General features: G+C 34.0%; 1 pseudogene; it reads right to left on the bottom strand.

Moving 5' to 3' along the window:
* Positions 1-1,768: 1,768 nt before the first annotated feature.
* Positions 1,769-11,953, bottom strand: part of LOC107145144 — a 32,210-nt pseudogene continuing 22,025 nt past the window's right edge.

Raw genomic sequence — 11,953 nt, 5'->3', positions numbered from 1 at the left:
AATTATTTCAGTTACATATACTAATGCTCTTGTAATTTGGAGGACTGAAGGAATACAGAACAAAAGTATCATACATTTTCCAAAAGCAAGTGACTTGGAGTCCTTCAAACATTATGTTAAGATCTACCCTTTTTCTTACAGAATCTGGACTGTCATCCAACTAATATACTAGAATTATAACTGGTGATTTTACACCAGGACACATTAGGCTTTGGGGAACTTCAATTTCTTAGCCACACTTTAAACACATTCATTTACATAACTCGGTAAAGATAAAACACCATTTCTTATTTACCATGTAACTTTAATATATCCAATAATCCTAATCGATTATTTATTTTTTGAGACCAGATCACCCTCTGTTGCCCAATATGACCTCAAACTCAATAGACTCCTGCCTCAGTCAGACTCATAGCTGAGAATATAATAAGCCCAGTGAATCCTAACTAGTTTACTATCTCTCCTTTTATAAGACCAAATACCTTCTTTAGTGATATTGGAAGAGCACAATCTAATCTCCCAAAATTATATTGAACACAAAAAATTTAGTTTTGGGAACAGGTCAAAATGTCAGAAGGTTAAGAATACTTGAATAAATAAAATCAGAGCTCACTATCAAACAATACCAAAGTATTGTTAGTTGTAACAAAATAGTGTAAGTCAAATATATAGGGCTTTGTAGTTGTAATATAAGAACTGAGGTGTCTTACCATTAAGAAAACTCACTTTTCTTTAGAACTCAAGGACTTCATAGAACACCGTATGAAGCATAAGATATTATCTTGATGAAATCTCTTTACTGTGTACACAACAATATTATGTGCTAGGTGCCTAACCAGAGTGAACAAATCTTTGATTCTTAGGCCAGTTACCTAAAAGATCAAATTCCTTACCTCGCAAGACTGAATTTTGTCATTTTAATAAAGACTAAACCACTTCTAGTTTGCTTTCTATGTCATTTTGATATTAAAAATAACTATTTTGGAAAAAAAAGAACCATTTTGGGCTGGGGCTGTTGCTCAGTGTTAGAGCTCCTGCCTCACACTTGTGAGGCACTGGGTTCTATACTCTGCACCACATACAAATAAATAAAGATATATTTTTAAAAAGAATCACCATTTTAATAGTAATTACATAAATGCATTTAAATGGTAACTTGATTATCTGTACATAAAATTCATTATTCTCTGCAAGTTTTAGTGGCACACACCTGTAATCCTAGCAGCTCAGAAGGCTGAGGCAGGAGAATCTCAAGTTCTAAGCCAGCCTCAGCAACTTAGTGAGGCCCTAAGCAATTCAGGGAGACCCTGTCTCTAATAAAATACAAAATAGGGCTCGGGATGTGGCTCAGTGGTTAAGTGCCCTGGGTTCAATACCCAGTGCAGGAAGAAATTCTTATTCTAGATTCCTTTTCCAAATAACTTCTAATTTTTCTTATACATGTATTTAGGGTTTGTTCTATATTTTCTTCTTTCTTATAGTGAGTAATTCATTTATAATGGTAAGCATTCTCACTTTACTTAAAAAAAAAAACTTCATTCCTCAAACTTCATTTGTCCAAAACATAATTTATTTTACCATATGCAAAGTTCATTTTCTTGCTTTTTCTAATATTAATTTGCATATAATAATTAGAAATTTTTATTTAATTTTAATTATTATAGGTATATATAAAAGTAGAATTTATTGTTTTGTTTTGTTTTTCACTGTCTAGCATTTATTCACAAATAATAAACAGTGCTTTAAATACAGATAAATAGTTCTAGTTTCTAAAGAAAACAATTCTATATAATTCTAAGTTAAGTATTTTCTAAATTCTTATTAAAAATAGAAGGCTATTTGCATTAAATTCTACTCCACCATAACCCTTTGAGAGCGTAAGGATAAGTGGTGAATTCTATACTCCAAGAAGTCACCAGAAAGATGGGAGATAGTTCACCCACCTCCCTGAACTATATCCCTCAACTGGAAAGAGAATTACTTGCATCATAGATAACATAGATAATAAATGCAGAAATTATTTGCTATCTAAAGATAGCAAATCACTTGGAAAAAGTGATAAGAATTTCTCTGAATCAGTTCTGTGGATTCTGAAACTTCATTGCACTGAAGTTTTGATTCCAACGTCTTAAATTCATTTAAACTCCAGGAACACTTAAATTCCCATAATGAAAGCTTCCTGTTGCTAGGAATGATGCTGGAAGACAGTCTGTAATCATCATGAATGGCACCTAGAGTAAGTAACAAAGTGGTTTACCTTGTAAAGAAGCAACAGTGCTTCCCAGTGAAATAGTCGGTCAAGTGTGGCACCAAAATGACCACAACTGTGAAGGAACAAACCCCAAATCTGTCAGTTTATATATCTAAGTTGTTATATTTTGAATGTTCAAAATGGCAAAAATATCTAGGTTAAAATATGTTCCATAAATAAAGGATCATTTTCAAGTCATGCAGTTTTTTAAAACTACATAAAACATGAAGTGATTGCAATCTTGGTGCCGGAATGGTGCCTGCTCCACTGACTGTCTGCCCAAGATCATTTGACCTCTTCTACTCAGACCTCTACATGATTATCGGAAAATAACATATTTGATAATTACCAACATAGCAATGTTTAGATTTTCCAAAAAAAATTGCTTTCTATTTAGATTGATCATGATACAATAGAACAGTCTCCAAATAGAACAATCTCATGCTTTAAAAACAATCTTGTGCAATAAGTGCAATTTTAAAAGTCCAGTGTTAATAACAACATTTGGTATTATAAGAGGCAAAATTATTTGGATTTTAAAAAATGATTACTATAGTATAAAAATTAGATTTCCAAACAAAACTTTCATTGTGGTACAAAATACTAAATTTGATTCTATAGTCTATTGATGCAAAGAATTTTAAGATCTATACCACATTTTCCTAATTGGGATTTTGAAACAATAAGCATAATTCTTAAGCAGATTACTACAACATTTGCTCAAAGGACAAGCTCCCTTTTGCCAAGAACTCTCTTTTTTAGTTTAGTTGGAGGAATTTCCATTATAAATTCTTGAAAAGCAGTTCTAAACATGATTTAAAATGTCTTACTTTCCTCCCTGTCTCTTAACTTTTTCTTTATGTTGTAAAGACATGTGCACAGAAAAATGTTCTTTTGATAGAGGTTAATAAATTTACTTTCCTGATTGAATAATAACATTTTGTATGTTTGACTTTCTCTCTGGCATACTATATAATGTTTCTGTAGTTACTAATCCAAACAAACCAGCCAACTAGAGCATCCCAGTGTTCAAATCAAAATTTTGGACACAATCCTATTTATTCTGGATGATGCTCAATTCTACACATAGTTCAGGGAAGACACATCCATAAGAATATCCAAAATGTTATGTTACCGAACTCTAACATGTGATTGTGCTCTGTTGGATAATACCATCTACAAAGTACCAAGGCAGAGGAGTCAGGTGTGGAGACCAATTTGCTTTTGCTGCCACAGTAATTCACAACCATCATCTTCGAGATTTCCAAGCTGTTCTAGAATAAGAAGTAGTCCTTTTTTTAATCTGGTGGCTTAAAGTAGGAATAAACAGGTGCTGCTGGATACTCCTCATCAGGATTTTCTGCCATCATTTTCAGCTTTGCTTCAATGGCTTTAATCTTTGCTGGGACACATAGATTAGACTGAGTAGGCTCAGTGCTTGAGGAAGGTTCAAGACTGATTGGAAGAATCTTGTCATTTTAGTTATGATCGTATCTCTTTACTTGAGCATGTGCCCATCGTACCACCAGCTTCTTAGACAGTGCCAGCTTGCCATTGAGACACTGGATGGCTTATTCTGCTTCCTGCTTAGTTTCAAAGTTAACAAAACAGTACCCTCAAGGCTGTCCCTCCAAAGCACCTGACTTGAGGAAGAGGAAGTCGAACTGCTTCACCTTACCAAACTTCTGGAGGAGTTTGAGGAGGTAGTATTCTGTGATTTTGGGGTCCAGGTTGCCAATCCATAATCTGTGCCCTTGCTGTGGAGAGTCCTCTGAAAGGATGGATGCGTTCTCCAAGGGAAGAGTTTTGGTTTCTGCATCTATCAATCTCTATGAAATACTGGTGGCCTCCACGTTGTATCCTCAGCTCATGCCCCGAAAGCAGGTCCTAACTCCGGGTCTGACGGACGTCTAGCTCCGTCCGCTTCAACACCCAAGTAGAATTTATTGTGATATATACTTAAGAATGCACATAACGTCATTTGGTCAATTTCATTCTGCAGTTCCTCCCCTTTCCCACTCCCTTCTCTATCTGCCTTCTTCTACTCCACTATTCTCCCTTCTATTTTCAAGACATCGCTCCCTTTTTTAAAAATTCTGTTTTTCTCTCTAACTTTCGCATGTGAGAGAAGACATTAAACCCTTCACATTCTGAGTCTGGCTTATTTCATGAGGTATGAAATTACCCATTTCTATCCATTCACCAGAAAATGACATAATTTCCTTTTTTTATGGCTGAGTAGAACCCCATTGTGTATATATCACGTTTTCTTTATCCATTCATCTGATGATGAACACTAGGCTGGTTTTACAACTCAGCAATTGTGAACTGTTCCACTATAAACTTTGGAATGCATATATCACTATAGTATCCTGAGTTTAACTCTTTTGCATAAATACCAATATGGGATGGCTTAGCTCATATGGTGCTTCCATTCCTAATCTTTTGAGGAATCTCCTTACTGCTTATTAAAGGGGTTGTACTATTAATAATATTGTGTAAAATATCTACTTGTACTGTTACTGAGTACTGTTGTACACTTTCTGAGAGTGGCACAGAAAATGATTGTTACCATACTGAAAAGTCTCATTGTTCTGTAATAAAAACCCACACATGAACAAATTTGTGTTAGCAAATTAATGTGTTTTATATAATCATTTAGATTACTTAGATATTTATCATATATGCATTATTGAACTTCACTGATCAAAATCCTAAAAACTTGAAGGTCTGAATGAATAATGAAAAATGTTCTAACAGACATATCATAAATATAATTATTGTTAAAAAGTTTACACTTTTCTCTTTCTCCCACACATTTGCTTGTTCTTAACAATTATGCTTAGACTGCTTATGAAAATTTTACGGCATTTGATGAAAGTAGCCGCCATCTCCATTAGTTTTCCTGCTAAATGTGTGTATAGCATTTTCCTGTTCGGCAGTCATCATCAGAGTGGGACTCTTAGAAAAGTTTATAGGTCCTTATTGTTATTGTTATCCTTGAGAATTAAGCTGCTGTTTGTTCCTTACCATAAACTTCTGGCTTAAGACAGTATGTTGGTACTTTCTGATATGGGGAAATCTTCTTTTACATGGGAATTTTATGTCCTCCTTTAAAGGTAAAGAAGGAAGGTCAAAGGGCCTCTGGAGTGATGCAAGTCTAGAGTTGTCTCCAGTACAGAATTAATATTCTGCTTTTGAGCAGATTCAGAGAGGCAGTGGGCATGCTCTTACACTGTTTTTTCACATTTTTCCTAAAAAAAAAAAAAATATTAAACTCTATGTAAAACTGCATGTCAGTGACTTCTCATTTGACCTTTGTTGTGACAGTTGTACATGAAGTATCAGAAATCATATTTCCATTCTCACAGCTGTCCTTTGGTTGAACACAGAGTTGTGTGCTCTTATACTGTGCTCATATGACCCTTGAAGGTGACCAATAAGAATAAACAACCATTCACATTAAATCAAAAAACCGAAATAGTCTTGTCTTCTAAAGTTCTACACAAGTGACATGAACTTGAAGAGCATTTTGGTAATTTTTATATTTCTGAGAATACTTAATTAACATATGTTTATTATATCATCATATATTATCATAATAACTGTAAATAATAAAAATAGCCAACAACAGAGGATTGCTTTAATAAGTTACAAGGCATACATATATGCATATTGTGGGCTGTTACACAGCCATTAATTTTTTTTTTCAAATTTTGATTCATTATATATGACAGTGGAATGCATTACAGTTCATATTACACATATAGGGCACAATTTTTCATATCTCTGGTTGTATACAAAGTATATTCACACCATTCATATCTTCATTCATGTACTTTGGATAATTATGTCTATCACATTTCACCATAATTTTTAACCTCATGCCCCCTCTCTTCTCCTCCCACCCCTTTGCCCTATCTAGAGTTTGTCTATTCATCCCATGCTCCCGCTCCCTACCCCACTATGAATCAGCCTGATGCTGGTTGTTTTAATGAATAAAAATAGTAGCCATTATTGGGGCTGGGATTGTAGCTCAGTGGTAGAGTGCTTACCTGGCATGCGTGAAGCACTGGGTTCGATCCTCAGCACCACATTAAAAAAATAAAATAAAGATATTGTGTCCATCTACAACTAAAAAGAAATTTTAAAAAATAATAATAATAGACATTATTTATCAGGTGGTTAGTATGTGACCAATACTGTTAGAACACTTCATGAACTAAATTTCTTTTTAAGGTCATATTTGTTGAGATATAACATATATGGTACAATTTGCCCTATTTAGTTTTATAGTTATATGAATTTTGACAACAAAAATATAAAAAAATGACAACATATATATTCATATGGATATATAGTACTACAGTCAAGATACAGAATATTTTACCTTGTTTCCTTTACTTCTTTTTTTAATGACACATAGAGAAATTAATTTTAATATATTTTCATTTAACCCAATGGATTACCAACATAATTTGCAAAGAAAATAATTGTTAGCAATATATTTCATGTTCATTTTGTTTGAATTACTAAATTCTTTATAATCTAATGTCTATTTAACACATAGCACACCTCAATTCAGACTAGACACATTTCAAGTACTCAGTAGCTTCATGTAACCAATGGCTGCCATTGGCTACATTGGCTCCTTTCTCCATCTTTAACCTTTTGGTGAGATATATGCTATACGCTGCATTATAAGTCCCCTTGTCATGTAGTTTCTTGTTGAGTTGCATCAGAAAGGGACACCAAAGAGATGAACTTGAAATATACAAAATTAAAGCAAGGTGCTTTATTCTTCCCTATAAGACTCTTAGACTGTGAGTTGGTTTTTTCATGCTTTTCATGGGAATAACTTCGGTTAGCTCACCTTGTCCTACAAGGTTTTCTCTTCTTTCACCTCCTATACCTCCAAGTATACAGGAGGAAAGGTGCTTCACAAAATTTGTTGGTTTCCTTCAACCTTGCCCTTACCTTTATAAATACCTTATTAAACAATTTTTACTCTGATTGATCTTTTTCATCCTTCAATCTTGAATAATGGTTTTTTAATTATAACAAAGTAAAATATACCTCATCTCATATCACAGGCAATGTATATACAAATACCAGATTAATTATATATTGAAATATAACATAAAATGCTAAAACTTTTAAAGAAAATATTAGTGTTACTTTGTGAAGAGAAATGGAAAACAAAAAATACAAAATAAACCTGAAAAATTAGATAATATTGTAGTAAAAATTTTTATGTGTAAAAATTTACCAAAAAGGGTTGAAAGACACATGAACTTTCTTACTACTTATTTTTGTTTATTTTTGGTATTTAACTTGACTTGGTTTCTCCTTTGGTTAGCTTTTCCTTTATTGTAGTTCTTTCCTTTGAAGATTTTCATTGTTGTTTTTCATTTCCTCTTCATGGAGTATTTTGCTAAGAATGTTCTGTAGTACAGCCTTTCTTGCTGTAAATTCTTTTAGTTTTTGTTTATCATGGGAGGTTTTTATTTCATCATCAAATTTGAAGCTTAATTTTGCTGGATATAAGATTTTTGGTTGGCATCCATTATCTCTTAGAGCTTGGTATATGTTTTTTCAGGATCTCCTGACTGAGAGTCTGGGTTGGAAAATCTGCTGAGATCAAAATTGGTCTTCCCTTATAGGTAATCTGATTTTTCTCTTTTGCGGCCTTTAAAATTCTATCCTTATTCTATATGCTAGGCATTTTTGTTGTAATGGGTTTTGGTGTAGATCTGTTTTTAATTTTGCACATTTGGTGTCCCATAGGCCTCTTGTATTTGATTTTTCAATTCATTCTTTATGCTTGGGAAATTTTCTGATATTATTTTACTGAAGAGATTGTGCATTTCTTTGGTTTGAATCTCTGAATCTTCCTCTATCCCAATAACTCTTAAATTTGGTCTTCTGATGGTATCCCCTATTTCTTGGATATTCTGTTCATGGTTTATTATCATCTTCAGTGTGAAGTCAACTTTATTTTTAAGACTGTATATTTTGTCTTCGTTTTCTGAGGTCCTGTCTTCCAAGTGATCCAGTCTATTGGTAATGAATGCTATCTACTGAATTTTTTGATTGGCTTATTGTTTCTTTCATTTTTAAGGATTTCTATTTGTTTACTTGTTTTTGTTTTGTTTTGTTTTGTTAGTATTTCTATCTCTTTCCTGAAGTAACCCCTTGCAATCTGTATTTGTTCTCTTATCTCTTCGTTGGTGTGATTAATGTTCACCTGTATTTGTTCTCTTATCTCTTTGTTAGAATGATCAATTTTTGCCTGTATCTGCTCATTTAGGTCATTCTTTAATTCCCAAATCATTTTAGTTATGTATATTCTGAACTCCTTCTCTGACATTTCACCCTCTGCACTACCTATGAATTCTATTGTAGTATCTTGGTTTGTTTTGGGCACTTTCCTCTCTCATTTCTTCATGATGTCTATGTGTCTTCTTCTCTTGCAGTGTAGATCTGAGGTATTACAGCCTCTGCCCTATTGTCTTATAGTATCCCTATAGGTTACCAATATCTCACCTTTAAGGGGGAGATTAACATTACAGCACTCAATGTACCCCAACATGCAGCCATATATCAGTTAGCTTCTATTTTTACATTTATAGTTTTGTCGCCATAATGAGAAATGATGAGTTCAGTTATCTTCTACCACATAGTCAATAGGTTTGTGTAGTGGTTTACAGTTTCTACTGGTAGAAAGGAGTCTGGAGGGTTGGCTGAGATGTTTATGAGGTAGGATGTGAGAATATGGAAGTGTTAGATTATATGACAAGTGACAGGGTAATCATAAGAAGTTGGCTGTTAGTAGGAGAAACAAGAGGAAACCCCATGTGTGGGCATGGAGTGACTCTCTCTCTGGATCTCTGGGCCGCAGTGTCCACAGCCATTAAACTTTACATTAACCAGTAATTTTGGATAAAATGGGGAAATGTTTACAATGCACTAAGTGAAAGAAGTGGCATGCAAAGCTATTTATATAACACCATCTCATCACTGTTTTGTAAGTTTGTATGCAGAAAAAAAAGTAGAAAGCTATAAAAAGTGGGAAAGATTACAAGTGATTTTTATTTTATTCTTTACAGTGCTCCTCTGTCTTTCCAAGTTTTCTATAATAAGCATGAATTACTTGAATAATTAGAGAAGTATTAACTTAAATTACATCCACAATATGGCACTCAATGGCATGGAGAGCTTCTGCTTATGCTGGTGCCTTCTAACTCTCATTATTTCCTAAGCACATCAGATGATTAATGGCCATACCTTCATATTTTTCTTCTTAATATTCTGTTTGGAACGGCTTCTAGGCAGCATTCTATGGAGTTCTTCTAGGTAGCATTCTGTGCAACTCTCCTAATAAAAATGGATAGTTTTCTCAACTTTTTTTTAATTCTTCTTCTTAGATATACATGACAGTAGAGTGTATTTTGATATATTATGATGAAACAGTATTTTTAAAGTTGAAAATTCCTCTCTTTGACCAAAATATCCTTAAATTATTTTTGTTAGTATATTGATATCTCTAGAAACGTACAAATTTCAAGATGAAAGAGAACTATTGGATTGAAATGGGTGCATTATTGCCTATTGGAACTTCTTCTACCTGAAGCCTTTTTACCGGAACCAGTTCATTTTCTGTAGGGACTTATGGTGTGGAAACCAGTCTGACTTTTGAACCTAGGCAGGATCAAGAACGTTCAAATATATTTGGGCAACTCAAGCATGGCATTCATATTTGAGAGATGTCCTAGTGATGACCTCTGCAATGGTTGGATACGGTTTGAGTGCCATCAAGGTTTCATGCACTGAAATTTAATTCTCATTAAGAGCATGATACATTTTACATGATACATCATCGGGTACATTTTGATGATGACCTCTACATGTTCAGAGAGAAGCAATGAGCACAGGAGTTCCACACTTGTTTTTCTTGTTGCTTCCTGTGGTCTTTATCCGGGATCTCCTGCAGATTATAATCCTGCTATTAGAATATTTAAAGATAAATTGACTATATTAAAATTGTTGAGTTTGTCTCCTCTCTCTGCCCTCAATCTATCTGTGTCCTTAGAGTTTCTTGTAAGAAACATATTGTTGAGTCTTTTTTTAAAATCCATTCACTCATATGTGACTTTTAATGAAAGAATTTAATCCATTTGGATTTGATGTAACTATTAGTAAGTAAGGACTTACAAAAGCCAGTTCATAATTTGGTTTTGAGTTTCATTAGGGTTCTTTTTTTACCTCTTCCTTCACAGATTCTCTTGTTAAGAGACTAACTCTAGTAAGTGTGTTTTGGTTTCTTTCTTATTAAGTTTTTCAATGACAGACTTTTGCTTGGTGACTACCTTGAGGCCTAAAAATTTATGTTATGACTACTACAAACTATTCTGAATAATAGCAACATAACATAATCTTTTAAAGTAAGACAGAAAAAAGTAAAAATAAAGAGAAAATACACTAATAAAACATTATACTTGCAATCCATACCTCTCCACACTTTGAATTTTTGATGTCCCAACTTACATTTTTTTTTGAGCAAGAATTGTGAACGTCTAGAGCGTTCGGGTCCCTGGGTAAGGGTCGCAAAATAACCAGGACACAGGGGATGCAGAGCCAAGGCAGCAATCGCAACTGCATGCTGAGGTTTATTTGCAAGTTCCTTTTATATTCTTCTTCTAACAAAGCAAGCAATTCTTCAATAACACTTTACCCACATTGTCCAAATATCATGCCTCAGCGGATACACAGAGCTAGATTCAGACTGTTCCTTTTAATTTGATAAGTACCCTCTTAAAGTTCTTTGTAGACATTATCTAATCCCCTGAGGATGCATTTGTTTCTTTAGAAGGTACTGTTCCCAGGATAAGTATGCAGGAAGCTTCTTCCTCTTGGCCAAACCATGCAGAACTTGTGCCTTGCGATAAGGGGAAGAGAACTTTTCCTCCTCCTAACTGAGGTTTGCCTCAGCTGACCTAAATCACAGCCATAGCTCTTGCAAAAAGTCAGGCCTGAGGGAGCTAAACTCTGCACACTTAAACCCCAACAAAGAATGATTTTCTTTTATTTTTAATTTCATTTTAGTTGTTTATGGGCCTTTATTTTATTCATTTATTTATTTATATGTGGTGCTAAGAATCAAACCCAGTGCCTCACACATGCAAGGCAAGCACTCCACCACTGAGCTACAACCCTAGCCCAGGAAGAATGATTTTCAATCAACATATTTTTTATGTCAGCATATATATCTACTGTGTTTTCAGTTGAGACATTCTCTTTAATTCTTCCAGTTTACATTGTTAATTTGCTCAGCAAACCATTTTTTTTCAGAGCTACAGCAAAAGAAGCTTTTATTTTTTTTATTTTTTTTATTGGTTGTTCAAAACATTACAAAGCTCTTGACATATCATATTTCATACATTAGATTCAAGTTGGTTATGAACTCCCAATTTTACCCCAAATACAGATTGCAGAATCACATTGGTTACACATCCACATTTTTACATAATGCCCTATTAGTAACTGTTGTATTCTGCTACCTTTCCTATCCTCTACTATCTCCCCTCCCCTCCCCTCCCATCTTCTCTCTCTACCCCATCTACTGTAATTCATTTCTCTCCTTGTTTATTTTCCCATTCCCCTCACAACCTCTTATATGTAATTTTGTATAACAATGAGGGT

Source organism: Marmota marmota, unplaced genomic scaffold, assembly GCF_001458135.2.
Source record: "Marmota marmota marmota unplaced genomic scaffold, marMar, whole genome shotgun sequence".
Lineage (NCBI taxonomy): Eukaryota > Metazoa > Chordata > Mammalia > Rodentia > Sciuridae > Marmota > Marmota marmota.
This window is presented reverse-complemented; position numbering and strand designations above follow the sequence as displayed.